At 38.3% G+C, this 11,751-nt stretch overlaps 1 long non-coding RNA gene across 1 annotated transcript in view; it reads right to left on the bottom strand.

The window, feature by feature from the left end:
* Positions 1-865: 865 nt before the first annotated feature.
* LOC120796844 overlaps positions 866-11,751 on the bottom strand; it is a 35,201-nt gene continuing 24,315 nt past the window's right edge. The window contains exons 2-3 of the long non-coding RNA XR_005708426.1: positions 11,218-11,332; positions 866-917 (exon numbers count right to left, since the gene is read on the bottom strand). This is a non-coding gene — a long non-coding RNA (uncharacterized LOC120796844). The remainder of the gene's footprint in view (positions 918-11,217; positions 11,333-11,751) is intronic.

The raw sequence follows: 11,751 nt of genomic DNA, 5'->3' as shown, positions 1-11,751 counted from the left end.
TTATTCACAGGTAAAGCATTTATCAGTTGTGATCAGTGGGCATGGAATAATCCACCTTCAGTGAATTTTGTTTAGTAATAAATATGTATAATCAGAATAGGATTTCATAAAATATGCCAGGAATTAACACTTCCAAGTTATAAAATGTTTTATCTCACAGTTAATTTCCAAATGACATATTTATTGATAACTGGGGGCAGAACACATACTATGAGCAGCTACTCAGATAGGTCACGATGAAAGTTGGATCTCTTCATTAATTGGTGTATTGCAGCTATACTCGTACCAACGCAAATATGTTTCCTCCTCAACGTGGCCGGGACAGGCTGTTTCACTCTTACAGATTACATCATTGTGTGACATATACTCATGCACACAAATGACGTGCAGTGCGAATCTCTTACGCATGCTATTTGAATACAGTGCGGGAATGGCAGACTTTCCCACTGCCAATGTAAACAGTTAGATAGACTCAAGAGGAAACTAACGAGCTTAAATACATTTAATTACATTTATTTGGTAGAGTTAGTGCCAGCCATAACTACAATAGTATCAAAAACTGGGTTTGATACTATGAAAAAGGATTATAACTTCAACATTGTCCCAATTCCTCTAAAAATTAAATAAAGCATGAAACTGATAGAATGAAGCCTTATCAAGCTTTTTCCATTGGGGACATACTGTATTCTTCATATGTGCTTTTAAGGACAAGACACACATTATACATTTATCATTGTAGGGGTCAAATGAGCTTCTGCAGAGATAATGACTTTTTTAAAGGAGTGGCATGCTGTTAAATAAAGTGTCTACATGTTAGCGGCCTTTAACGTACTAGGTTAATGGAAAACTCACCAACAGAGCAGGGCAGAGGCTACTGGAACCAGTGTTGTCCGTACTTTTTCACACCAATGATCCACCTTATCCAACAACAGAGGTGAAACGAGAAAACAAGGGAGGGATGAGATACTGACATCATCTCTGACATTTACACTCATCGAGTTGTTGCCCAGTGGATGTCTCAGAAAAGGCCACTTGATTGCAGCACATAAGACATATAGACCTACATGGGTGTTTTTCATTCTCTTAATTACAAAGTATGTCTTGTCTGCAGACCTTCCGTTTGTCAGAAGGCCTTTATCAACTTCCATCTATCTTGAGAAACTATTTTTTGTTGCTCATATTATATTTCAAAGCACTCAAAACCAACCATAAATTTAAAAAAAGACATTTCGGGAATGACAACAGTGCAATATACGGCCTTAATGTACGTCATGGAGAACTGCATCCATCCCAATTGCATTGCTGATTCTGGCACAGATTAGCATAGCCTGTAAAGAATTGCTGATATCACTAAAACAGGCTATACTAATTAAAGCCAGAATCATCAATTCAGATCTTCGGACACCTTGACCTCTAGAAATGAAAGAGAGGTTTGGTTCCAAGCGAAGCTAAAATTGGAAACGAATCAAACATTAGCATCAGAAGGTGAGTAGATGAATGGAAGATAAAAGAAAAGCACATGAGAAACTGGATGTTGCTTTATAAATTTTAAATGTAACAAAACACATTCATCACATGCTATGAAAACATTCTTATTTTCCATTTTGTTAAGGGAAAGGGGGCATTAAAAGTTTTTGTTTTCACATCACTCAAGCTGGGTGTTGGAAATACTTCCAGTTTGCAAATCCCTTTTCCCACTGTGCGTGTTCAACACATGGTTCATTTCAGTTCAGAGCAACACAGGGGCAGAGAAGAAGCCCACAGGACAGATGTCCCCTTGTTATCTAAGCAGTCTTCATCGCACAGTAGCCATATATGTGAATTATACTGCACACAATGCATCACACCAGGACGAGCTTCGCTGTGACACTCTGCCTATAATGGATAGCTTGGTGGAAGACAAATGAAGGGAGCATAAGAAAGAAAAGGAGAAGAGTGGGAAGGGTGCTGGTGTGAGACATACAAAGAACAACCAAGGAGAGAGTTTGGAAGGTACACTATGACAGAAAACAAATAAACAGAGAACTGTGTTTTGAGATAAGGAAAATATACATTCTGTTTCAGACATCGGCTCAGCTCAGTAAGGATTGCCCATTGTAGACTAAGCAAAAACACTGTAGAATTATCCACAGAGGAATACAACAAATTCTACGAAAGATGAGCCAACAGCTCCAATAATGAAGATGCTTTACTGGCTTTGACTCTCAGATTTATACGTCAAAGAGGTGACATTCCCTGTGTTTGGATTGGATTGCTCTTTGAAACCTTTGTGAATAAAACACTGGAGAGTATGCCTGTTTGTCAGAATTGTACGAATTGTAAAATTTGGCACTCAAGATGCTCTGCTCAGAAGTCTCAATCCTTTACCCTCTATCTGTGGCTTAGCAAAGGTGGAAGCTGTAATAATTTACCATTATAATGATACAGACCTAAGATACAGTGTTCAGCAGATACAGTCTACCAATTTATCACCACGCCATTATGACGCATGCCTAGATTTCTATCGCTGACTTTGAAAAGGAAAAATTCCAACGGGGTTGTGTAAACCAAATAACTAAACTGGTGTGACAGAAGGTCAAAAGACAAAAGGAGGAAAGTGTGTTTTGCTCCTTTTCAAAGTTGTGTCTCAAGGGTTACTCATGGGTTTGTTATGTAATTTGAGAGTTGTGGAAGAAATTCATATTTGGAAAAATTAGGAACATGCCTCAACATGTCTTCTTATTTGGTCTTTGCCACTGAATTGATGAAGATGTGTGTGCGCTATAACGGAACTACAAACTCAAATATATAAAACATAAGTTCCAGGCCCAATGCCTCTTCATTTGTGGATCTATGGCTATCACAGTTTGGTCTAGTACCAGACGATGCAGATAAGAACTGCATTTTACTGTTGTCATTTACTCCAAGGCCTTGGGAATAATACTGTGGCATTTCTATTAACAAGACGAAGAACAGGAACCTGATTTAAACCAGTTTTAAGTGAAGGTTTGAAGGTAACACAATGTAGCTTTTCATCTTTTCATTTATAAACAGAGAAAAAAAAGAGTCTACAGACTTTTATTTTCCTTGAAGTTTTATTGATCTAGCATTGATACACCAGCAATGTCATCCTTGAGTAATGCATTAGCAGGTAAAATAGTGTATACAGCATAGAGGAAACATAAACAACTATCAAACTAATGTTATGTCATAGACCCATACTTTATGCGCAGGTATACCACATGAATGACACCGAGCAACAGAAGCAGAGACTGGCAAATTGAACTCAAGACCAGAGCACAAAAAATTAAACACTCATTTAGAAAAGAAAAAATTTAAACATAAAAATCACTGAATAAAACGCAACGTTTTTTTTTTTTCTCCCCTCAAATAATAAGCTGCGGCCCAGCAGTGAGTAATACCAACCTGCACTGCCTTGTTCCAGTCAATAACTTTTAGTGCTAAAACAACACTGTTAGTGTGATGGAGTCATTTTGAGATAATAAAATTAAATTAAGTGCCCTGACTATGCTCTTCCCTTTAAATGGACTGCTTTAAAACATTTTTTTCTGTGTGTTTTTGAATAGTGTGACCTGAAAAAGTATTGTGTCATTTGTCCTGTTGGTACTTTACAGAATGTGTGAGGTCCAGTAAGACTATAAAGCTTATGAAATGGGTTTACACTAAAAGAACCTTGATAATATAGGTAGTTTCAGATTCTAACTGCACTGTATTTTGGTTTGAAAGCTCTCATTTTCCAAGTTATGACTCCAGTTAAGAAATATTTAATGTTGTGTGAATAAAACCTGCAAAAACAACGAGTTAATAGCTAAAGCCAACGAAAATCCAATGTGTAGCATGTATCCATTAAAATTCCTGGAGTGTCTAGAGCGAGGTGATAGTGTATAGAATGTATTAAATATTGCAAACATGTACAGAGGTTAGACTTCAGTGTTGTTTCCACCATTGCATTCCATGTCTGAGGAATAACATGTCTACTGGTTGACTGAAGAGCTGCATGAATTGAAAGCAACCACATAACAATATATTAATGCCACAGGAGAAAAGTTGGAGGGATACATCTGGACACTGTTTCCAGCAGGTATGGGACTGTGTGTTCTTGCAGCTGAAGTAGGGAGGATAAAAACCAGGGCATTTTGTGGAGAGAGGGAAAGGAAAAAGGAGAAGGGACATGAGGGAAAAAAATTAAAGTATTTAAGTTTTGTCAATCATGTTTAGATGTTCTTCACACCAGATTTTTTAGTAACTCCCACTTGAGTTTTCACTATGGGCATAATATAAAGAAATGGATGTAATAATCACAACATTAAAGTGGATGGTGGCAGTGGAAAAGACGGTTAGGGCAGCTGTGGCTCACTTCTACGTACTAAAATGTTCCCATACACAAACTGAACACATAACCTGCAGATGTAAGGCGAAAACATATTCACAGCTAAGACCTGGCAAGCAGAAGGCACTCCACAAAAGGCACAACATTATTAGAGCTTAGGAAAAGGCTTATGAATGTGGTATGATGCAGCTATAAGTGACAAAGATTATTTTCAGGAAATAAGGCAGAGGACAGTTAAAGGGTACTGAGGGCACAAAGTTTATATATGATCCTAATATAAGGGTGTGGTGATAAGAGTTGGTATGTTTCCTTGGCTAATGCAGAACAAAGGCAAAATAGGAGATACAAAATATCTAAGTTAAAGATGTTGGATAGGTTAGGAAATGGCTCAGAATCCCATGGAGTAGTATGGCTTTTTATAGGAAAACGCTTTGAACTGCCTATATCAAATCCACAGAGTGCACAAAGGCAAAGGTAGGAGTATTGAGGTGAAAATGAAATTTAATGCACCTGAAGCACCTGAAAGGGATAATAAGTGCGCAGACATTATAGGTGAGGTACACCAAAAGAAGCTTAGCACTGAACAGAGGGAAAGCTTTTTGCAGCAGGGAAACGCAATCACAAAAAAAGACAGATTGTTGTGGAGCAAACATATTGACAGGAAGAGGCAGCAATTTGAGCAAAAGCTGCCTTTGGACAAAGCAGTCAGTGGATGAGCTGGTAAAGTGCTGGAAGGGTACTTGGCTAAAGAGTTGTGCAATATGGTGGGAAACCAAATTAGACTCATTATGTGCAGCATATTACATGTCACCATCACCCCAAACCTCAGTGGCATGAGGTTGAGAAAAGACTAGAGAATACTAGAGATGCGAGAACCAGTTCCAGTTGAGAACCGGTTCCAAATCGTCCGAACCAAGGGAATCGTATGCCTCCGAGCTTATCAGTTCGCCATGTTTTTCTGACAGTTGTGCATTGAAAAACAGTAACGTCAAATTCATGCGTCTATGTTGCTAGAAACCAGCAACAAGAAGGATTCGAAGCAGAGAGAGAAATGGTCCAAAGAGCGGCTTCACTTCATGAAGAAGGATGACAACAGTGTTAGTTGTAATGCGCCGTTTCCCATACTTAGGCTCTACTTGGGCAGCCTGCCCAGGTAGATTAAGACCTAATGCCTTATTACACTGTTTTCAAACCAACTAATTTTTGGCCACACACCTGTCTGAGTTGTGTTTGCTGCAGTAAAAGAGTGGGGACTAGAGACTTCTCTGTCTGATGCCGCCTAGCTAGTGTCTACCCATAGCCTGCATTTCAGGTGTTTAGGGAATATCGGTAAATTGTGTCGTCTATCGATAGTCTGTATGTGAGCCTTTTAGGGGACATCTGTAAATTGTAGCTACAGAAAATAACCTGTGTTAAACTCTCCCCTTCTAAACTGCATGAGTCTCTGTATGCAAATTGGTCACACGTTTGCGCCACCCACCACCACACATAAATTCTCAATCTGTGGGAAACAGTGTAATGTCTGTAAAATGGTAATTTCAAGTAAGGGTGCCATTACCGGGGGTAAATATCCTATGTTATAATAACATTAGCGCCACGCTGGCAGGGTTAGCAGATTTTTTCTTTGACTAAGAAAACCTAAATGAAAATAAATGCTGTACAAATATTCTCCCATTTCATCCATTTTAGATGATGACAGACAGACTGTTGCTACAGCTAGCTCTTAGTCTACAACCTGTTTTCAGACTCAGGAGTAGTAAAGCAGTTTAATTGATGCTGAAAACCTGGGTAGGCCTACTTTTTTCTACACAGAAAATTGAAGATAATAACAAAAGTTGGAGCACCATGACGACACACTTTCTTGACATGTGTTACCAGTATAAAATCCCATTGTTTTATCACAATGTATTACAAATGCAGAGTATCTATGGCATACTTCAGTGGGAATGACACAGCATTCGGTCATGCCAAGACATTACCTCTAGGCTCTGACTCCAAAATAAAAAGTCATCAGAAATAACATCACAGCTGCAGATCTGCAGTGTTGCAAGCTGGTCAGTCTTATTTCATGGGTACTCATTGGTCAATCCAAATCTGCAGGTAGACCGTATAGAAAGACTTAAATTGCGAGGTATACCAAATTCTGGAAATGTAATTATTATTGCGACAATCCTTGCAATACATTTTCTCAATTTTTGAAACTGCTGGAAATCTTAGTGATGTCCAGCCTGTAAAATACAGTATGCAGTTTACACTATGTAACAAGTGAACAATTTACTCTTCACAAGAAGGAAACTCCCTGAGCTGATCAGCAAGATCATCAAATAGTCCAAGAAAGGCTCCTTTTTAAAAAAATCACTGACCGCTGCATTAAGGCTGATTCAAATCATAACCTTGAATCACTGTTACCCATTGTGCTGCAGGTATACCAGCTGTCAAAAGACTTCCATTTTGCCTCATTAAAACACTTTAAATACTGCAAAAATACACTTTAATGAAGATTTATACATACCGACAGCGAAGAGAGTAGAAGTTAAGAGAACAAGTCACTTTGCATCTATTTCAGCAACGTTTTGCACAAGCACCATTGTTGTCAAGTGCTGCAGTTGGTTAAAACCTGTATTTGAACTTCAGTGTTGGGGAGAGAGAGAGGCTGTCTATATCCTTCCTGTCCAAGCCTTCCTGTCCCAACAGATCCAAACAAACGCTTCATATTTAAAAATGTTATACAAACCAAAGCAATTCAGAAAGTATAGGCACTGTTCAATATGTTAGACCTTTTTTTTTTTTTTCTTTAGGTGTTTTAAACAATGAACAAGTGTTGAGTCAGAGTAAAAATATGTGGGGGTTAGGGTTGGTTCTGGCAAACGTATCTAAACAGTTATACTAATTTTAGCGTCAACCTAATTTAGTGTTCAATGTGCTGCCGGGTTATGTAAATATAAAAATATCAGATTGGAACTCTGGAATTGACAGATGCTAAATATTAAATTAATTGGATCAGGATTTTGGGCGAAAAACCATGATTAGTGCATTCCTAGAAAACACACTTCGTTGACAACTGCTTACACACTTGAAATTGAAAAACTATTCATGAAGACTGAGATGCACATTAGGCAGAGCTGAACAGTGTTTAAGGAGGCCGAAAACAAACTTTGCAGTGTTTCTATCGGTAATCCTGCTATAGTTTCACCAAAACATTGTGTGGACAATAAAGACTTCAGCAGAGTAAGCTTAGTGTAAGTAGTGAGTGAGGCGATGTGTGCGTGTGCATCCATGTGTGTATTAATGGCCTTTTCAGATGAGAGGTTTCCTAATTTACTCAAAGATTATTCTGTAATTGCAAGTACGAGCCCCTTAGAACTGCAGCTGAATACCAAATATTTTTATAGTGTTTGAAGTATTATAAAGCTGCCTAATGAAGTCCCACTGGACTGGTTTTCTTCACTATAACTCACCTTTTGTTCTCACAGATACGCCATCCGTTTGACTATGACCGTCATGGCTACGATATCCAGCAAGAAACAGCGGTCCGATTGTTACAGAGACTGACAGAATATTATATCTTGTGGCTTTAGAAAGTAGTGTAAATGCATTCTGTATGTAGTTATAACGAAACTGAAACTTCTGAAACACCTACAGGTACAGTAGATCGAGCCTACAGAAATAAATAAAAAAATAAAGACCTCCGTCACTCTTGCACGACTTGAGGATTTTTTTTTCAAAGAGTGCCGGTAAGTGCAGGACAAGTTGCTGTTGCAGAATTTCAGATTTCACCACACATGTGATCTCTACAAGTTAGTCTTAATGTCTTCTTAATGAGAGTTTTCTGGACTGAATGATGCATTCTGCATCCATGCAGGAAATAGGAGTTGCTTCTATAGATCCGGTATGCAGTGTGACTTTACACTAATTTGCTAAAGTTTTCAGTGATGAGAAAATCTTGTGTAATTATTGTAATTTCTAACCATAAACTTGACTTCATTAAGTCAACTTAGACTGAACAACGTGTCCTATAGTTTCTGGATTATCAATATATTCTTATGCCCTGTCCGATAAAATCTAACAACATAACTAATAGATGACATAGAGGAGATAGAACAAATGTCGGGCAAAAACATTACCTTAGACAGGTAATCATATTCTAAGAAATGAGATGACAGAAATGGTTTATCTGTGCCTTCCTACACTCACTCCCAGATGGGCTCATCCATATCTCTTGTACAACCACGTCTCCTGTTGCCCCAACGCCAAATTAAATGCACGCTGACTGAGTCCTCTCCAATGCTCGAACGCTTTCAGCCACTCCTGCTGTTGAACCCACACTCACAGACATGCCAGGTGGCAAACTGTAAACCCACTGAACTCTATATGGTGTAACAACATTTACACTGTACATATGCCCCATTTCCTCAATGACAAATGAGCCTTGCCTTTGGCCAATTAGTGAAAATTATTATTTTTACTTTCATTATGTTTGCTTGATTTTAATGTGTTTTTTTTTTTTTTGGCGTTTTTTTTTTTTTTTGTGTTTCACTTACAGAGATTGCATTGATTATAGCCTGAGGTTCTCTACTCTCAAATGAATGTAAGTCTGCTATCAATCATCACTTCAGTGCAAGACCTGATTTCCATAAAGAGGCACTCTGGCCAAAGGCTACTTCATTTAATACTAACTTTTCAGGAGAGTTTAAGGTAATGTTTTATCACAGAACTCCCTTTGTAGCATGATGCACCATATAGATGCTACTATCAAACAAAATCAGCCCTATGTGAGTTATGCTCAGGGGATGAATTTTATTACTTTCAAACAAGGTTACAGTTTCATAACTCTTGGCATTTGTTTTCATTTCAACAAAGACTAATGTGAATGCAAAAGCTTTTTATGTTTGGTCAGGGCCACTTGTAAACCAACTGTTCTTGTGGCCATGGTTAATAAATAAAGCATAGCTACACTGTGAAAATATAAAATATTCTACTGGAATTTTTCCTCATTATGTTATCACGTCAGTTGAAATCATCCCTCTAGATGTGTCGTTAGGTTGCTATGTTTGACACACTGGAGAGTAAATCACAGTAATGGATGTATATCTGCTGGTAGGTCACAATCGGCAATTCAACCCGTACAACCAAAATCCTCGCTTTTCCAATTCTGGCTCTAATGCACATATCCATTTCAGTTGCTATGGAACTGTCGATCCCCTCCTGTATTTTGCCTTCAATGACATTTCTAGGGTTCTTCTTTTAAATAAAACCACTTCCATTTCAATCGAACAACACATATGTGTGTTCATGCAGCACAAGCTCTCTTTTTCTCTGGGCTTCTAATCAGATTACACATTATAACACATTACATTAATTATTAAATAGTAGTAGAAGTAATGGTAGTAATGTTGGCGTTTTGGTGTTGTCAGGCTATTATTATTATTTTTGTTTATTTTTTCGGTCTTGAGTGTGCTGATATTTCGTTTCCACAGGTAATAACTTACAGATGGTATGCACTCGCCACTAAGGGCTGCTGCCCTATATGGGCCCTCGCTTAAAAACAAACTGCCTGGAATGTGCATCCAAATTAACATCAAACATGATTCACCATCATTTTCACATGCGTACTTACAACTGAGTGGTCTACTGAGGTTTCAAAGATGAGACATGGGGCTTTATTTTTTTCTCCTTTCAGATTTGACAACTACATTTAAACAATAGACTGGTGATACTGTATATTCACTTTATGGTCATCAAAGCCCATGGAAAGACTGAAACCAACATTGCATTGATCCTAATAAGAAGTACTACTTGTGATAGCCAAAGCTGGTTATTTCTCATTCCTCTGAGTTACAGACTTCCAATGAAGCCCGAAAACATCATTGAACCACACCTAGCACCGGGTGACATTTTCCCTAATTATGATTACCCTGGGCATTGTGGTCTATTTTGAGTCAGTCACACATGAACCTTCCTGCTACCAGAAATACTCACTAGAACACCGAGTGTGTATTAATTCGCAGCTGAAGAAAGTCCCCATCAAATACAACATTTACTAAACTAAAGTTTACTAAAAGTAAATTTAGGAAAATACTGTGTCGTTTTTCAAAATAAAATCTTATATTTGTGAGCTTTTTGTAAAGATGTAAGTCTTCAGGAGGAATGAATGGGTTTGAGGCTTAGTGCCACAGATGGAGAGGTGAAGTTAGAAAGTATTGAGAGATGGACTAGATCATTATTGCATTTGGTCCTTTTGATGGCATTTGCTGGCAATGTAAAAAAAACACATAGAATATTAACAGCCTAATTTTTTTAAGAGAGAAAATATGAAAACACTTGTGATATATCAAGCACAGCCATGAGATCACTCCCTCAGTGTGGATATCAGTGGCGGTAGTTAGATGTGTCATCAGGAAACCAAAACATGCAAGGAGACAGTTAATGACTGATCAATACCCATCACCATATCTTCTTCACACACATGCTCACTCATACAAATACACTCAGGCTATTTCAGATAAAATACCGGCATATACTTCTGTCATTAAAGAAAAATACATACCCTTAATTAAGGAAAAAAATTGTTTGTTTTTTTCGCTTGAAGGTTATTGCCACTTAATGTAAAGGGGAAAATGGCAATTTTCAAGCATTGATGAGTCAATCAATGCTTTAGGAAGGCAAAAAAATTCCGCATTGAACATTTTTTTTTCTCAGAGGGAGCGGAAATACAAGCAGAGAAAAAAGACTGTAGATTATGTATTGTGTTTCCAAGGGCTTCATTTAAAATGTCTGATATGAACATTAGCAGATGGCTTGGAGCGGCACATCCTGCCAAACGTTGATGGGAGGAGAGGAGAGGATGTCATTTGTGAATAGAAGGGATTCTCTGACTCTTAACTCACCAAATGTTTTGGGGAGGTGAAGTGTCAGGAGGTCACCTTTCAGCAGAGTGCCTTTTGGTGTCCATGCTGTCTACTGAGGGTGCGTGATTATCCTCCTCTGGCTGGATCATGGTGTCTGGGAGGAAGACAGGGAGCAAGAGGGCAGAGGGAGAAGGAGAGGAAAAGAGAGAATGAGTTGAAGAGGTTGTGTCCAAATTAGGGAGTGGAACACCTATAGCACACTGACTTTTTTAGCATTTGAAATGAATGGCAAAGCTTCAACAGGTGGGAGAGCCCATAACACTATGTCACTGCTGTATGAGCCAAAATGACGGCTCTTTCTCTCCAGCACATATATATAATCTGCTTCTAAAAGCAGAGCCAAAGGTCTTTAGTCGGCAGCTAATTTTTACATCTTTTCATGATCAACGCCGCCAAATAGCTCATATTGTTCAGTAACCTACTTCAACATCTGCAGCAGTGTTAAAATCTTGCCTTATGCTTTATTTGTGCGATATTTTTTAATCAGGGGTCTACTCGAGTACCGTAGCTACC

This window comes from Xiphias gladius, chromosome 11 (genome assembly GCF_016859285.1).
Source record: "Xiphias gladius isolate SHS-SW01 ecotype Sanya breed wild chromosome 11, ASM1685928v1, whole genome shotgun sequence".
Classification (NCBI taxonomy): domain Eukaryota; kingdom Metazoa; phylum Chordata; class Actinopteri; order Istiophoriformes; family Xiphiidae; genus Xiphias; species Xiphias gladius.
Note: the sequence above shows the minus strand (reverse complement) of the source record. Positions and strands in the feature narration are given on the sequence as shown.